The 18,789-nt window shown below is 40.5% G+C and overlaps 1 protein-coding gene across 1 annotated transcript in view; it reads left to right on the forward strand.

Annotated features, from left to right (window-relative positions):
* Nucleotides 1–17,714: 17,714 nt before the first annotated feature.
* Nucleotides 17,715–18,789, forward strand: part of PRDM1 (PR/SET domain 1) — a 31,858-nt gene continuing 30,783 nt past the window's right edge. Inside the window, exon 1 of the mRNA XM_058435447.1 lies at nucleotides 17,715–17,799. The gene's annotated coding sequence lies outside the window, so the exon portion shown is untranslated. The remainder of the gene's footprint in view (nucleotides 17,800–18,789) is intronic.

An 18,789-nucleotide genomic window follows, 5' to 3' on the forward strand; every position in this document is an offset into this window, starting at 1 on the left:
GCTTGGGGGAAATGATCTGGAAGCAGTCAGTAGCAAGGAGAACCCCAACCTCAATGCCAAGTCCCCTGCTTCTCTTTCTGGTTTTTAGCCAGTGTCCCTGGATTTAGCCACAGCAGTTAGATGGTTCCACTAATCTGGACTGAGTGCCTTCCAGCAGTTCAGCTCTTCCTTGTTCTTAAAACACCTGGCTAAGGAGTTACATGCCCGCCAGGATGTCCCTGGTTTTCCTTCTGGCTGAATTCATCTGCAGTGGGCATGATAATCATGTCCAATATCTCATTGTTATCTCAAACATATTTTCCAGTATGTGATTAGATTCTGAATTCCCCTACTTCACTTTGGCCACCCTCAACAAATTTGGCTTTTATACCCCAGCAACAAGTACTATAGTGTAAGGACACATGATTTCTTATTTGAGTTGAATGTCTTAATATGGAAATTGAAGCTTAGAGACATTGAGTGATGGGCTTAAGGCTTTCAGCTAATTAGGGGCAGAGGTCTTCATGCATTTTCAAGGCATTGGGAGATTTTGATGATATCCAACTGGCAAATTCAGCTCTGGCCCATCCATGATCATTTCTACTTTAGTTCACGGAGTTAGAATTTAGACCTATCCAGGAGGCCTAGAAGTGAAGTGAAAGACTTTAAAGCAAGATATATTCAGGAGAGGATCTATCCTAAAGTTAATTCTGTTGATCCATTTTGATTATCAGATTGGGAATGATGAAAATAGCTGAAAAATGCCAGTATAGGCAAGGGTGGGGGAAAAACAGCTGTCAGTGAGGTTGTGAATACATTCATCAGTGTTGCAGAGCAAGTGGGATGTATCTATTAAAAATTGTAAAAAAATCTTTTAGCCTCCACTGTCTACATGGCTTGTTTTGATAATTCTTTTAGGATATTTATAGAGGTTCTTGATCATTTCAAATTTGGAACTGCCTATAGAATCTTAAAAATACATTTTTACTATATGGGAACAGATCTTTGTCATGTGCAGTATTTCTTTTTATTCTTCAAGATCTAAGTATCAAGGGTAATTTTCTATTTCTTTGTCCTATGGAAAAGTGAAATTTTAATTTTTCTTCTCATAGGGAAAGAAAATGTGTAATCCCTTCATGAGGCTAATCCATAACATGAAAATTCATATCTTGAAACTGATTTTCCACTGATTTATACAGAACAATTTGAGATGTATTTCCAGTGCTCCAGATGCCTCTGCACAGTTGTCGATGGGAATGTGGAGGAAGCTGGCTCTTACTAAAGTAATTTTAGTGGGATGTATACAAAAAATATTGGCTGCACCTGGCCCTTTCTAAGAGTGAAATGTCCTTTATAGCAAATTGCTCTAACAAGAGTTATTCCTGTATAGAAAAGGTTTTGGATAGCTTTCAAAGCGTTTTCCAACATAACTCCCTACCCCTCCTCCAACACACACACCATTTTGAATCATAGGTTTTGACTAAGTTTTGGCTTGCTGCTGCTCAGCCTGCAACAGTTGGTTGCTAAACAGGAGGACTACTAATGTGTTCAGAGAATATTGGTTCTCTTCTGGTTGCTGATAGGAGGTTTGTTGGGAAGGAATGGGAGTGTAAATGAATAATCAGTGCTGGTTTCTGTTTTTAAGAGTCAAAGGAAATGGCAGTCCCCTCTCATTTCACCTCCCACCCCCCAAAACGCCTAAATGAAGATAGATGGAGTCCCTTACCAGCAAAGGGCGAAGGGGATGCCCTCTATCTGCAATAGGAATGGCGGGGTGATTCGTGGGTCCCCGCAGATTTAGTCCTTTCGTTGTGTTGTTTTCCTGGGGCTTCCTGACTGTGACCACTGCTCAGCTCTTAAAACTTCTACCTTCAGGTCACGCAAAGGTCAATGTAAACTAACTCAACACCTCCTTTCCAGATCCTTCTTCAAATGGCAAGAAAGACCAGGGGAAATAATGAGCTTGGATTTTCAAAGGCTGCTTTCTACACCAAGTATGTGCACTGGGTGTCTTTTGTATTTTGGCTGTAGAGCAGATAATCTCAGCACCAAATAGTATGGTCTAATGCTGGTTTCACAAGTAGAGTTTTCTTGATCTTAATTGTATCCTGCCTATAAATATCTCACACCCCTCCTCCTACCAAATAATGAAAAGTCACATTTTAAAGCAAAAACATGAATTGCTGACATGTCAGGCTTAAGTTTTCTCCTCATTTTCCGGTATTCAAGAATTAGGTGTGACTCCCTGCCCTGTGTGATACATATTTTCTCTAGGCCATCCCTTCATGTATAAAGAGAATGAGTCAATTTAGCAATTCCTAGTTCCTTGAAAAATAATTTCTAAAAAAATAGGAAAGAAATACATTATGATCAATCCCCAAAATATTTATTAGTCAATTCTGGAAATTCCATGTTAAGTTTACGAAATGCTGAATCAAGTTCTTGACCAAATCATTTGTTAGCTTGAGATTAAAAAGATGGGGCAAGGAGAACAGCTGACATGGAGGGTAGAAGGCAGAAATGTGTCAAGAAGCTTTTGCAATGTTATTTTGGTTAATTTCCCCTTGTATGCTAGTCTTATTTAAAGTAAATTATTCGTCTTCATTGTGTCAGTGTGGCTTGTAGGGATTTAGCCTATATTCTGTTTACTTACATGTTTTAACAGAGTGCAGAATAGCGAATAGCTTTGAATTTAGAACTAGCTTAGAGAGTTCAAAGCTCACTCATTCTGCAAAGGGTAATAATGCCCTAGTATTAAATTTTTACCCCAAATCCAGAATCTGGGATGGACCCAATTGCAAGAGGAAGTACATTTTTCATAGATGAAAGGGAGAAATCACTGTCCCATCTAAAAATAGCATTGTGTTTTCCACCAGTTTATATCAGCTGGAGGTAGGATTAAACAGTAGTTGTCTAGAAGAAAGAGACAGTAATTGAGTGTGACTGTTTCCTCTGCAAAGGCCTGGCCCAGGTGGTGAAAGTTAAGTACTGTCATTCAGATAAGGCCCAAAAGCAGTTAGCCTCGATGTCTATTTGGCTTTTCTGTAAAATATCCTCTCTGGGTGTTGAGCTGTGGACAGATGAAATCCAGGCCTGTTCACAGGGCAGTCACAGTGATCACTCAGGATCAGTGAGATGCTTAGCCAGCGGGGAAACTGTTGGGCAGTTTAAAACACAGGTGGATGTTTTTGCAATGAGTAAAAGAGCCTTGAAGAGGATTTGCCAAATGACTCAAACCTGATGTTTTGAGGACCACCAGAATAATTCTACTCCTATGTGAAAGGGGAGATAGGAAGCAGTGCAAGAATGAGTACTTATCGTCTGAGGGCATGCGGCCCAGCCTCAATTTATCTTGACCTCTAATAGCAGGAAAATCCTCTCTCTGATTTTCCTGGCGGTATAGGCATAAGTTGGGTCCTTATGTTTCAGATGTTTCCAGAGCTGGTTCTCCTTGGTGAGAAGGAAAGAATGCATGCTTGGCCAAAGTCCTTACAGATGCTGAATTAAAGCTAGCACTGATCAGGAGACTTTCTGGGGATAGGGTGGGAGCAGAGAACAGCACAGAGCCTTGGAAAGAGCCTTGAGAGGCTTGCAGATTCTGGAGGGGTTTTCAGCCCAGCCACTGAATTGTTTTTTGAATTTAGGGCAGTTGCTTAACTGAATTACCGTTTCCTCTTCTGTAGAAGAGAGATGATGCTCTCTGCTGTTAGTCTATCTAGTCTTCAGTGGGACCTCTGCCAGCCACACTGGTTGTCCATGTGACTAACTGTGCACAGACTGCTGGAATGGCTAAGGTCTGCCATGGATGGGTTTATTCTGATCTCTGGGGTAGGTGGAGGCTGTTTTGATGGCTAGAGGAGGTCTGTGGCTTTAGTCTTTTTGTTGATCTTATGTATTTATTGGACAAGTGTTTCTTTTTGTCAAGTTTTTTGTTTTTTTAAACAGACCAGGTCTTGCTATGTTGCCCAGGTGCTGGACTCAAACCCCTGGACTCAAGCAATCCTCCTGCCTCAGCCTCCCAAGTAGCTGGGACTACAGACATGTGCCACCACACAATCTTATATATTATTAATTCAACAAATACTTCTTGAGTATCTACTATGATTAGACCTGCCCCTACACAAACCAATCCATAAGAGCCAGGTGACAGTACATTTTCAGAGAGCATCCTATAATTTAGCTCTTTTATAGCGTCTCGTGTTGTTAATAAGCTGAAATGTACATGGGTTAAAAGTCTGGAAGGAGGAAAGTGTAATCAACAGTTCACTTTTTCTTACGTGTATCATTATCATGTATCAGTAATGTTCAGGTTATAGTAATTATACATTAAAAGGGCTACACTTTTGGCACACAAGTATGTTTTTAATTACTGCACAAAAGGTAATACAGGACTAGGCTGCCTGCCCCATAATATATAAATATAGAAAATGATTATGTTATTTGTAGTTTGTCAGTTTATTTTAAATAAAAACTGGGTCAGCAGGCCTTCAGATAAGAGGTTAGGATAAAAGAAGATTGAGACTTCCCTGCTTCCATGGATTGAACCCATGACTTCCAAAATCAGGGGTCTGCCCCATAATCCTAATGGATTGACTTCCAAAATTCCTTGGATTTGTCCTGCTGGACTTGTCTTTCTAGGGCTTAGCTGGATCCCTGCAGATAGATATTATGGTTTATATACAGTAATTCCACTTAGTCCAGCTGTAAATTTAAGTCTGTTGTATTAATACAACATTGAAAGGCAGCCTTGCCCTTCTCATGGAAGCTGAGCCTGTCTTTCAGATGTGTTTAGCAGAAAATCAAGGATTTTCAATTAGTTGGTTGGAAGGCCCTTGGAGAAACAGCCGTGCTGCCTAACCACCCATTGTCTATGGTTTCCGCTTGCTCCTTCCAAATGGGACAAATAAAGAGATTCTGTGCGTGGTCATTAATAGGCAAGCTTTGGTGGGGGCTTTGTTCTTAAATGGGGGCTTTATCTTATCCCTGCTGGTTAAGCCCCTCCATGTACTCCTCACCTGTCATAACTGTCATACATTTAATTCATCATGCTGGTGGACAGGAGCTAGCTGTTCATGTATAAATGGAAGCGGGGTGAGCTGTGAGGAGGGCTCGGTCAAGTCAGTCTTAGAACTTTACCCTCAAAGACGATTATCAGATTTTAATAAAGATTTTTAAAATAAGATTTTAATCAAGTAGGCAGTTTTGTGAAGGAGAATTTTCTGCTTCATGATTCTCCCACAGAGCAGGTTGGATTTTAGAATCCAGCATTTCAAAAGATAGTACAACAAAATATGTTTAAGATTCTTGAATCCACATTTAAAATACAATAGACATTCAGAAAGGGCATTCTTCTGTTCCTTTCCTGTCTAACTTTTTTCTTAATTATAAAAGTAATATTCATTCTTAAAGATTTGAAAAAATACAGAAAAGAAATCAATAGCATTTCTACCACCTGGTTATAATTGATTACTATTTTGTGTATGTGTTTCTAATCTTTTTTTCCTGTGGATATACATATATACAGATTTTCCACCAAAAATGCTTACAGTAAGTAATGTCAGTTACGGGTCCAGGTACTTTCCTCATCCTTACATACCTACTGCAACATTGTTCTTTATTATAAAATTATGATATTGCTTATGGTAAAGTATTTGAACCATACCTGTGGACATAGTGTGCCAGGCCCTTTTCCGGATGCTTCATGTGTATTAAGTGATTTAGTCTTCACAATCTCCCAGTGAACTTAGTGCTATTATTATCTCCATTTTGCTGATGAAGAATGAGAGATGTAGGGAAGGTAATTAACTTGGCTAAAGTCAGACAGCATGTAAATAGTAGAGCCAAGATCTTAACCCAGGCAGGATGACCTCAGAGCCAATTCTCTTCACCACCATTACAAACAGCCTCATAGAATTTGCTTGCATAAATAAGACATTTAACCGATTCCACATTGTTAATCATTTGGCTTGTTTCCAGTTTTTCAATATTATAAACAGTGCTTATGGTCAAAAACTTAGTGGATAATTCTCTGGTTGCATTCCGTTACTTCCCTGGAATAAATTCCTGTAAATGTAATATCTATGTTTAAGTGTATGATGTTGGGTTTCCTTAAAAAGCTAAATATAGAATTACCATATTACCCGGCAATTCTACTACTAGTTGTATACCCAAAAGAATTGACAAGGACTCACTTATATGCCAGTGTTCATAGCAGCATTATTCATAATAGTGGAAGCAACCCATGTGTCCTTCAACAGAAGAATGGAGAATCAAGATGCAATATAAGCCATAAAAAGGACCGAAGTGCTGATATATGCTACATGTGGATGAATCCTGGAGACATTGTGCTAAGTAAAATAAGCCAGACACAAAAGTTCAAATACTGTATGATTCCACTTCTATGCGGTACCTAGAAAGGGCAGAGTCAGAGACAGAAGGTAGAATAGAAGTTACCAGGGGCCGGGGAAAGGGAGGAATGGGGAGTTATTGCTTAATAGGATCAGAGTTTCTGTTTTGAGTGATGAAAAAGTTTTGGGAATAGTGGTGATGGTTGCATAACAGTGTGAATGTAATTAATACTACTGAGTTGTATGCTCTAAAATGATTAAAATGGTAAATTTCTGTTTTATATATTTTTAAACCACAATAAAAAATGTACATTTGGTAAAAATTTAGAATATCTTCAGCAACATCTTATTATTTTAAAACATTCAAAGCAATTTATATATAACTTATCTATATTTATTTCGCATAGGTAAATATACTCACATTGTTCAGAATTGTAAAGGTACCAACAGGTATACAGTATACAGTGAAAAGTGTACATGCACTCCAGCCACCCTGTTCTTTTTTTTTTTTTTTGAGATGGAGTTTTGCTCTTGTTGCCCAGGCTGAAGTGCAATGGTGTGATGTCGGCTCACTGCAACCTCTGCCTCCTGAGTTCAAGCGATTCTCCTGCCTCAGTCTCCCTGGTAGCTGGGATTACAGGCGGATGCCAGGACACCCAGCCAATTTTTGTATTTTTAGTAGAGACAGGGTTTTGCCATGTTGGTCAGGCTGGTTTCGAACTCCTGACCTCAGGTGATCCACCTGCCTTGGCCTCCCAAAGTGCTAGGATTACAGGTATAAGCCACCGTGCCTGGCCCACCTTGTTCTCCTTAGAGTAGCAACTGTTCTCAGCTTCTTGTGTAGCCTTACATATGTTTATTTGTGTACAATATGTATATTCTCCTTCCTTCCTTTTCACATAAGTTATAGTATCTTGTAAACCATTCATTTAAATTTGTATTTATAGAAACCTCTCCCACTTTAACTCCTGCACTTTCCAAAAGCATGGTTAAATTCTCCTTCTACCATCCACAGTCATACACGGGAACATTGTTACCACAAGCTGTACTGAGCTGGGGTTCTGGGTCAAGAGATGGGCATCCTTGCCTGGACACACAGTACACTCTTCAGAAGGGACCTTTTCAACTCTACAAACAGTGACAGCATCATGTCATCTGCAAAGAAAAGAGGACATACAGGCATTTTTCTTTCCCCACATAAGGAAATTATGTTACCCTCCCTAATTTGTTGAAAAGAGGCAACTTCTTTAGGAATTTGGGCTATGAACATTCCCTGTTTAGAGGCTATGGTACATCCCCTACCTGTGGCCACTGTTAGGTCAGCAAGGGGCAGAGCCTTCTTCAGCTGCAGGTGACTTCCTATCATTCACCCATCTTTGTGCCTGATGGTCTATCTTGTGGTGTGGGGTTGCAGAAAGCACACCAGGTTGTGGGGATAGACTTCGGATTGGCCATCAGCTTGACTACCACTGGACATTGCCTTTGGATGGTCACTTTGCCTCTCCAGTAAAATAAAGGGCTTCTGTAGGGACCCTTCTGGCATCTAGAGTCTACAAAGTGTTTAGTAGCTTAGCACAGAGTCCAATCAATTAAAAAAACTTCAGACACATACAGTTGAGAACAAAGTCTGTAACTTTATTATATATGACTCCCAATAATGTCTAGGTTTAAAATAAATAAAATAGCAGTTTTTGATAAAGCCATAAACGAAGATGCTAAAACTGCCTGATGACACAGAGCTTTAAAAAAAAATCAAAGTTATCAAAATTGTTTGTAGACTCATGCAACTCCAAAGTACTGTTAAGCGTTAATAAATGAAAGCATCTTTAGCACTTAGGGAAGATATATGGCCTTTTTCCTTTCAACAGCAATAGATACCTGGGATGTCCTTTTATAGTTGTAACAATCATGGAGAGAAAGCAAACTGGGATCTGAGAAAGGTGCTGGATTTGAAGATTTAGATGACAGCATCGCCTTACTCTTCTAAGGTTTGGCAGCCCTCTCCACTGCTCAGATATCATGGAGAAAGAGAGACGAGCTTCTCAGATACTCCAAGTGACACGTGCCAAACACGTGGAAGGTAAATCCCCTAATACAGTCTGTTCTTCCAGCATTCCCTGGCAGTCAGCCAAGCTAAATATTTCTGCTGGATAAAAAATGCACTCTCATGTGCTCCACTGTTAACTGATTGCCTGACTTTAGTGGAAGAGGTTGCTTCGGTGAGGAGAATGGGAAATGAGGAGCTGGTCTCCAACACCCTGTGTGTGCATTTTTCAACTTAAAAAAAAGTCTCTACATTATTTGTGGCCTCTGACTGTGTTAACTGATGCTAGAAGGAAGGAGAAAATTGGGAAATAGATTTAGTGCAATTCTTCCCTCTCCCCATCCACCACTTCTCCCTCAATTTGTTTTCGGTGATTATCTTTTCAGATTTCCTCAGTGGCTGTCATTTGTGTCTGTTGCATGTTTTTTAGCTAAATCAATTTTCAAAGGCTGTTACATTTGGTCAACTGAGAGACCTAACATATGGACTAGTGGGTTTGTGTCAGATGGGGATTATAGTTAATTGAAATTTATGACAAAACTGCTGACTTCATTAAGACTAATTAGAGGAATAGAATTTGGAATCAATATTTCAGATACCCCCTTCTAATTGTTTTAGATGTTTTTCTTTTACATAAACGGTAGCACATTTTTAGTCATTGCGAGAATACAAATGAAATTATGGTACACTTTTGTATCTGCTTTTTTAATCCATGGACTTATCTCAAGCATTCTTTCATATCACATTTTAAACTTTTTAAATGCCTGAATAATACTTATATTATGTTCACCTTATCACAATCTATGTAATAATTTCTGTAAATTTGAATATTCAGGTTGTTTCTGGTTTGTCATAATTGTACATAACATTGTAACTAATGCTTATATAACTTTGCTCAAATTATTTCCCTGTGGATATATTTCTATAAGTATAATCATTTGGTCAAAGGTTATAAATCTCTAAGGCTCTTGGTATAGATAGGTAAATTTCTTTTCAGAAAAGTTATACCAACAAAGTATAGTTTGTAAATATTTAGACATTTAAATTTAACCTAAAATTTCAAGACTTTCCATCTCTTTCTATTTTCCTCTATGTAAATATTGGTAACATTGTTAATATTTGAATAGTAACCCTGTGGCATAGTGCTTCTATCTTTTGTGCATTTGACAAACATATTGGGCTCTGACTGTGTGCTAGGCATCATGCCATACCCCAAAGATTGGCTTTGCTACTTTCAAATATTTATTCTGAAGGCAATCTTCCAGACCGTTTCTTTGAACAATGATGATTTGTAGTGACATGTTTGAACCATCTACATTAAGAATGCATCTTATTGGCGTGGTGCAGTGGCTCATGCCTGTAATACCAGCACTTTTAGAGGCCAAGGCAGATGGATCATTTGAGGTCGGGAGTTAAGACCAGCCTGGCCAACATGGTGAAACCCTGTCTCTACTAAAAATACAAAAAATTAGCCAGGCATGGTGGTGGGCACCTGTAATCCCAGCTACTTGTAGGGGCTGAGGCAGGAGAATTGCTTGAACCTGGGAAGGGGAAGTTGCAGTGAGCCAAGATCACACCACTGCACTCCAGCCTGGGGGGCAGAGTGAGACTCTGTCTCAAAAAAAAGCATACATCTTATTATGCCACCCATTCATGTTCTAATTCACAAAATGAGGAGAATTATATGTATATGTTATATATGTATGTATGTATATGTATGTTACGTGTGTATATATATATATACACACACACACACACATACATACATACAGGTATCTCCAATAAAAATTAATACAGGAAGATAACAATGCTGATCCACTTCCCATCGATTTTGCATTGATTTTCTGGTATTGGATATTGCATTGCTGTACCCATCCATACACTTGCTGGTGGTTTCCTTTCCAAGCCATAGTATTCACTCATAACTGGAATTAGGGGCACAATCTGTGTGGCCACAGACCCAAGCCAGCCTAAGTGACCCCTCTGAGTACAGAACTCAGGTCCTTGGCCTCATTATCCCAGTTCTTTGTTAATCTCAGAGGCAGATTATCTGTTATGTGGTATCAGTCCAAGCCGTATATTCAGATGCCATTCCTGGGAATGTTCCACAACCACAGCATGTTTTCTTTGCTTGGGAGGGAGGGTGGCTGAGAGTTAAGGAAGACAATATTTTAAGTGTAGATATCATCTAAAAGGTTGGCATCTGATTAAGTAAGGCAGTGGTTCCCAAACTTGACAGCACATTGGAACCACTTGAGGAACTTTGAAAAGTAGTGGTGCCTGGCTCCCACCCCAGCATTCTCAAGGTTCATTAATTGATCTGAGATGCAACTTGGACATCAGGATATTTTAAAGCTTCCCAGGGTATTCTAGTGTGCAGCAAAGTTTGGGGACTACTGAAAGATTTTATGGGGCATATTTTAATGACCTACTATCAATGTGTTCCATTTTCTGATGCCCTTGGCTGGGCTTTTGCTGTTGTGTTTACACCAGGTCATAGACATTTATCTTCTTTACCTATGGTGAGGAAAAGATGTCCTTCATACTTCTTAGCTGTTTCATTGGGGGCAGGAAAAGAGGAGAGAAGTAGGGAAAAAATTCACATTCTAAAAGATAGCAACAACTAATTGAATCTGGACATTGTTTTTTAGGGCTATTTTGGGGTGTAATATGTAGGTCTTAAGCAGAATTCCAGATCGCAAATGAGGTAGCTCTGGGAATTGTGACCTTCCCTGTCCTGTCTCCACTGAAGTGCAGCATGCAATTGGGTGTGCCTCACCTGAGACTGAAGTATCTCATATTCCCCAAGCACAACTCTTCTATTTTCTGTTATAGAAGGGGGAGGAATAGAAGAAGGGAAGAATATATACAGGGAGAACAATTCCCTCTTCCTTCCCACAATTAGTTAGTCCCACAATCTTTTCTCTATAACCCAGTCCTAATAAAACTCAAGACCTGGATAGCTGTGTTTCAGCGTCGCATTGGGAGGCTCTGCCTGGACGTATGTGTGGCTTCTCCTGCTGTCTGCGGTGCCCCCTGTGTTGGGGAGCTGCAGGGAAACCTTCTAACCATCCACATCATGAGCCCTGGGTAAATGAGAACAGAAACATGACGTGGTGGATTGAGCTGTTCTCTGGAAAGAGGATGGTTTCAATACTCCTCATCCCACACAACTTCCAGGGGTGCTTTGAAGGGAACCTTATGCCAGCAGGCCTTTGAGCTTCCCTGGAAGACGTGGCCTATGTTGTATACAGATTTGACTCTGGTGGGCTGAGGAAGGGGAAGTAGTGATGTTACAAGGGAGTAGTAGAAGGGATGAGAACTGGCTGCCGGCTCTGCTCTTCACCATGTGGCAATTAAAAGGAGACAAATGTCCAAATCCTAGTGACAAATGCATTTGTTTGCCTGTGTGCATGTATATCACTCTAAACCCAGATTATCTCTCAATTTCCTCCTTTTTTTTTTTTTTTTTTGAGACAGAGTCTCACTCTGTCGCCCAGGCTGGTGCAATCTCGGCCCACTGCAACCTCCACCTCCTGGGTTCAAGCGGTTCTTCTGCCTCAGCCTCCCGAGTAGCTGGCATTATAGATGCCCACTATCATGCCTGGCTAATTTTTGTATTTCTAGTACAGACAAGGTTTCACTATGTTGGCTAGGCCGGTTTCCAACTCCTGACCTCAGATGATCCACTCACCTCAGCCTCCCAAAGTGCTGGGATTACAGACATGAGCCACAGCACCCGGCCTCAATTTCCTTTTGATTAGATATTAAGGGCAATACTGTATCATCATATATCATATTATTTCTTCAATTTAAAAAATGTTCTGAATAATGATTAAGCCATTTACTATCTATGTTCTCTGGTCAGCTAGACAGCATTAAGGAACTGTTATTTTTATTTATTGCTTTGCCTAGGTAATGTGTGGCTAAGTATTTTATTATTTAAATGTTATTTGTGATTTTTAAAATTTATGTAAAGAGAGAAAAGATCATAACTTAGTAAGTGATTTCAAGAAGTGTATTTGTTGGAATCATGATCAGTCACTGTACATGGAATCCCAGGCCCAGTGACCAATGAGGAGGGAGGCCTGGCTATAGTATTGACACAGATGCAGGCCCCACATCCTCATCTGCATTCCTTAGAGGCCAGGTGTGACTTTGGATTCAGAATTTTTCAAATGTTAGAGAGGTGATATTGAAGCATATACCCTCAGTGAGTTGCTCTTATTCAAATGTTAGGGTTTCTGCAGCAGAAAACATGATCCACATGAGTGGAGACAAAGACTACAGACCGCCTCTGGTCAGCATCCGTGGGAGCCATGCAAAATTTTGGGGGAGGGAAGCACCATGGGAAGGCTGTAATTCAGAGTGATAATTCTGGTGGCAGTGGTGATGATGAAAATTGCAAAGGAGTGGAACTGAAAATGGAGAAGGTAATTATAAGGCCACTATAGTATCTTAGTGGTTAAAGTTGATCTATGGCAGTGGGAATAAAAAGTGAAACAACATTCCATTTCCAGAGCTTTTTGGATTTTGGAAATGCAGATGAAATGTTGTAGGCCTATACTCATAACTGAGTGACCAAAAGAAAACTACTTTCCCTGAGAGTCAATTTCTTCCTTTATGAAATTAAGAAATACAGTTTCTAGGGATTGTAATTTCCCACGTACCAAAGACTTGTGGACTTCCCACTTAGTTGCCAGTTGCTCACAGCATGTTGTATAATAATTTTAAACTACATTACTCATGTATGTTTGATCATTGCATTTTCTGATTTGCATGCTCCTCAAGGGTTGTTTGTATTAGTTCCCAAACTAGATAATGCTAGTTATAATTATGTAACTTAATTAAATATTATATAAATCAATGACATATAAGTATTAAGAATTGTTTCCATTAAAACCAAGTAGAACTCGTGGCTCACGCTTGTAATCCCAGCACTTTGGGAGGCCGAGGCGGGCGGATCACAAGGTCAGGAGATCGAGACCACGGTGAAACCCCGTCTCTACTAAAAATACAAAAAAATTAGCCGGGTGTGGTGGCGGGCGCCTGTAGTCCCAGCTACTCAGAGAGGCTGAGGCAGGAGAATGGCGTGAACCTGGGAGGCGGGGCTTGCAGTGAGCCGAGATCGCGCCACTGCACTCCAGCCTGGGTGACAGAGCGAGACTCCGTCTCAAAAAAAAAAAAAAAAAAAAAAACCCAACTAGAACTCTTTGGAGAGGCTTGGTAAATACTGGTTGAAAAATCCTATAATTGAAATAGATGAAACAACTATAGAATATTGGATTGGGGGACGAGAGGGGATATAAATATCAGAGAGGCCTGGTGCAGTGGCTCACACCTGTGATCCCAGCACTTTGAGAGGCCAAGGCGGGAGGATTGCTTGAGGCCGAGGGTTCGAGACCAGCCTGGTCAACATGGCGAAACCCCATCTCTACTAAAAATACAAAATTAGCCAGGCATGATGCCACGTGCCTGTGTTCCCAGCTACTCAAGAGGCTGAGGCATGAGAATCGCTTGAACCTGGGAGGCGGAGATTGCAGTGATCTGAGGCCTTGGTCCTGCATCAAAGATAGGAGAGTTGACATATTGTTTCCAATACTGTATAATGTATAAGGTTAATAGTCATCATTTTAAAGAAGCTCTAATTTAACTGTTTGTATAATTTAAAAACTATTGGTCCCAATTGCGTTGGATAAGAAAGCATCAACCATGTTGACTATTGACCAAATTGGGGGGGAAATTTTTTTTATTATCATAACACAACTTGATTTGTGTTATCAATATTTCTTAATATATCAACATACCTTATATTTTGAAATTTTCTGTAAGACTCTGTTTTTATGAATTGAGCCGTATTTAAAGTAAGGACAGGCCGGGCGCGGTGGCTTACGCTTGTAATCCCAGCACTTTGGGAGGCCGAGGAGGGCGGATCACGAGGTCAGGAAATCGAGACCACGGTGAAACCCCGTCTCTACTAAAAATACAAAAAATTAGCCGGGCGTGGTGGCGGGCGCCTGTAGTCCCAGCTACTCGGAGAGGCTGAGGCAGGAGAATGGCGTGAACCTGGGAGGCGGAGCTTGCAGTGAGCCGAGAATCCGCCACTGCACTCCAGCCTGGGAGACAGAGCGAGACTCCGTCTCAAAAAAAAAAAAAAAAAAAAAGTAAGGACAGTCTATTATTACTTTCAGTGGCTTCGTTTCCAAAACAAACAATTTTCAAAAATCCTCATTTTCCTATATTAAATTAGATTTCTGGGAGCTGAAGTAATATTTTAGCCATGGTTTTAGTTCTGATTCTTAACTAATTCTACATATTTTGAGACAATTGTATTTTTATTCTGGTGATCTATGGCATTCAGAATAAGAACATTCATATGCAGCAACAGTAGCTTCTTGAGAAATGCAAGACATTTTTAAAAAGCTTTACGTAGCCTTGTATTAACCATAAAATGTCCTTGGTTCTGATCATCTCTTCCCTGGCCTTCAGGGGCTATTGTGTGTGTTTTCCTGTAGGATTACCCTCATTTTTTCACATAGTGAGAATTTATCACCATCAGATGCTTATCAGGATTTCTAAGTCAAAAGAAAGCTATACTTTTAATAGAATGTAGACTTTCCCTTTTCAGGTAAAGTTGCAGCAAGCTTCTTTTTCTCTCTCTTCTTTTTTAAGAGCTGGGGTCTTGCTATGTTGCTCAGGCTGGTCTGGAATTCCTGGGCTCAAGTGATGCTCCTGCCTCAGCCTCCAGAGTAGCTGGTACTACAGGCATGCGACACTGCACACAGCTAGTAATATTATTTTTCATCACCATACTCTTATTTCAAAACCAAGGAAGTTGGTATAAGACCATAATAAAAATCACTACATGTAAAATTTAAAAAAAAAATTTTTTTTTTTTTTTTTTTTTTTTGAGACAGAGTCTGACTCTGTTGCCCAGCCTGGAGTGCAGTGGCACGATCTCTGCTCACTGTAACCTCCACCTCCCAGGCTCAAGCCATCCTCCAACCTCAGCCTCCCGAGTAGCTGGGACTACAGGTATGCGCCACTACGCTTGGCTAATTTTTTTTTTTTTTTTTTTTGAGACGGAGTCTGGCTCTGTCGCCCAGGCTGGAGCGCAGTGGCACAATCTTGGCTCACTGCAAGCTCCACCTCCCGGGTTCATGCCATTCTCCTGCCTCAGCCTCCCAAGTAGCTGGGACTACAGGCGCACGCCACTACGCCCAGCTAATTTTTTTTTTTTTTGTATTTTTAGTAGAGACGGGGTTTCACTGTGTTAGCCAGGATGGTCTTGATCTCCTGACCTCGTGATCCGCCCGCCTTGGCCTCCCAAAGTGCTGGGATTACAGGCGTGAGCCACCGCGCCCAGCCGGCTAATTTTTATATTTTTGTAGAGATGGGTTTTGCCATGTTGCCCAGGCTGGTCTCAAACTCCTGGACTCAAGGGATCCGCCCACCTTTGCCTCCCAAAGTGCGACATCCCCAAGTGCTGGCATTACAGGCGTGAACCACTGCACCCAGCCTGGTAAAATCAAATTAAAATATATAAAACTCTAAATACATGATTGAACTCTTAGGTGGCACTGATATTGAAGAATCAGCAAAATAACGGAATTGTACTAAATTTTGTATACAGAAAGAATTTAGAGTGATAGTGCCTGTAAAAACTAGATTTGAAATCGTAGTATTTTGTGGAGAAGGCTTTTGGGGAATTGGATGGTGTTGATTACGTTACAACAGTCTTTTAAAAAACATGTAAGCTGTTACGTTATTAGTAGAATAAAGTAGAAAAAATGAAGCATTTTTCTCTGAATAATTTAAAACTATGTAGCACTAGAAAAAATAATCCCAATTTAAATTTATTAGATCTGAATTAATATTACATGAGGAAGGCATACTGCTTAGTAAAATGTAATGTAATTTTAGACTATATTACTTAAGATGTACAACTGTTTTCTACACACAAATGGATTATATGCAAAATGGTTGCATAACTTATTTATCTTTGTTTTAAACTACTCTGCACATCCTAAAACAATTTTGCAATCAGAATTCTATCAGCCCACTAAGCAACAAGGAGTTTGTTTTGTTAATTGCTCTAGTTAAACCTAATTACTGTGGGTGGAGTGGCTTTCCGTGAAGGGGAAGAAGGCCCTAAGACTGGCAGGAGAAAATTTTAGGAAGAAGTCCAGTGCCATGAGTGCAGATGGCTGAATGGACAAAAGCAGACCCCACAAGAACTGTGTAAGTCACTTTCACTTGGAAAATCTATTACGTTTGTTTTTCGTGGATGAACTTATTTTCGAATGCTGTTGTCACAGGTTAGTTCTTCCCATTCCCGTAAACATGAACATCTTAATGTCTGTGGCTCCTGCCCTGGAACATGTTTTTTGAAGTCCCATAAACAAGGGCCGAGCGGCAGTCTTATTTTCTCTAGAAAAAGAGAAAGTACATTCATAGCCCACTACAGTGCTCCCTTCACAGATGGGAGCTGAGAACCATTTTAATTGATTCATTCAGCACACATTAATCAACCATCGATCACACCGCCAGGCACTGCGCTAAGGGCTGGATTTTCAAAGATACCTATGATTATGCATAGCCTGGTAGGTAGAAGACCACAGAGACAGATCATTGTCCAGGAGGGTGAATCACAGAGCATGAGCAAAAAAGTGGTATACATGAGGAAATGGAGCTCAAGGCTCCCTGTTTTCCATAGACACCGCCTGAACTGGAAGCCAGGTGTCTGGGGCCATGCCTAGCACTGTCACCATTACCCAGCAACTCTGTAGCAATACATGTACTTCAATAAACCAGGACTGTATGTGGACTTCTTGGCTGTATCTTTGCTTTTTGGGACTTCTGAAATTAAAAATGTTTCCACGAATGTCTGAATTCATATGAATGAATGTTTAATATACATAACAGTTTGAAGGATAATTTCACATGCTGTGTTTTCATTCCTAATGGCATTTTGGAAAACCTTCTGTCTTCTAAAGAATGGGGGAATATCATCACTGGAGAAACCTTTTCTTTGTCTGGCAGAACCTTTTTCTATTAATGTAAACTAGTTGTTAATGAAACAGAGGTCAATAAGGAAATAAATCTTTGATTTGTTTAAATATCTTCTGCACAGAACATCAAGACAAATGGATGTCCCTTGTCTGAGGAGGGGAAGGCTTTGGGAGAACATTGAGTTAAGCAGTGAGGTAACTGTGATGAGATCTTTCTTGCTCGGTAAATGTGTTTACTTTTTTCACTGGTATTTATACTAGTTAATGTGTTGCTCCAGATAAATCTACTTCCTGCGTCCATCTTTCAGCTTGTTCTCCTCTCTTGGGAGTTGACAAATGGTTTGTGTTTGACACCGTTTATCAGCTGAGTCCCTGCTGGGTGCTGCCAGAGGCTTGCTCAGACTACTGCAGAGAAAAAGTGAGTACGGTAAATTTGTATTTCTAGTCCCTCTGTCTAGAGGAGGGTGCATCGCACAGGAACAGATTCAGATGGCTGCAAGTTTTACCTCCTGGAAGACATAAATTTTCAGTCCAAAATAAGCTCTTAATCTTTTCCTGGTGGGATCTCTGTAAAATTGAATAAAATGAGACCCAGTTTAGAATTTCCTCAGAAGGGCAAAATTAAACCTACTGGGTGACTGCTGTCATATCTTTGACACCCTGAAAGTGCCTTACATTTAGGGAACACTGAAAAAACATGTCCCCCAAAATGACTGCAATCCCAGAGACTGCTGCTTTTGATGGAGCAGGATAGCAGCCAGATGCCTTCTTTGTGTTATATCAATGCTTTTGAATTTAACATTCATTCACATTCATGCAAAGGGAATAAACTTAAGTTAAACAGCATGGCTGGGTGCAGTGGCTCATGCCTGTAATCCCAACACTATGGCTGGCCGAGGTGGGCAGATCGCTTGAGCCCAAGAGTTTAAGACCAGCCTGGGCAACATGGCGAAACCCTGTCTCTATCAAAAAATACAAAAATTAGCTGGGTGTGGTAGTGGGTGCCTCTAGTCCTAGCTACTCAGGAGGATCACCTGAACCTGGGCGGCTACGGCAAGGCATGATTGTGCCACTGCACTCCAGCTTGTGTGACAGAGTGAGGCCCTGTCTTAGAAAAGAAATAAAATAAAAAATAAAACAGCGTGAGGGCCTTGAGTAGATCATTTGGGGTCTCTGGAATTTACAGTTTTATTTCAAAAATTATTATTATTATTATTATTATTATTATTTTGAGACAGAGTCTTACTCTGTTGCCCAGGCTAGAGTGCGGTGGCGCGATCTCAGCTCACTGCAACCTCCGCCTTTTAGGTTCAAGCGATTCTCGTGTCTCAGCCTCCTGAGTAGCTGGGACTACAGGTGCCCGCCACCATGCCTGGCTAATTTTTGTATTTTTAGTAGAGACAGGGTT

Source organism: Hylobates moloch, unplaced genomic scaffold (genome assembly GCF_009828535.3).
Source record: "Hylobates moloch isolate HMO894 unplaced genomic scaffold, HMol_V3 SCAFFOLD_2, whole genome shotgun sequence".
NCBI lineage: Eukaryota > Metazoa > Chordata > Mammalia > Primates > Hylobatidae > Hylobates > Hylobates moloch.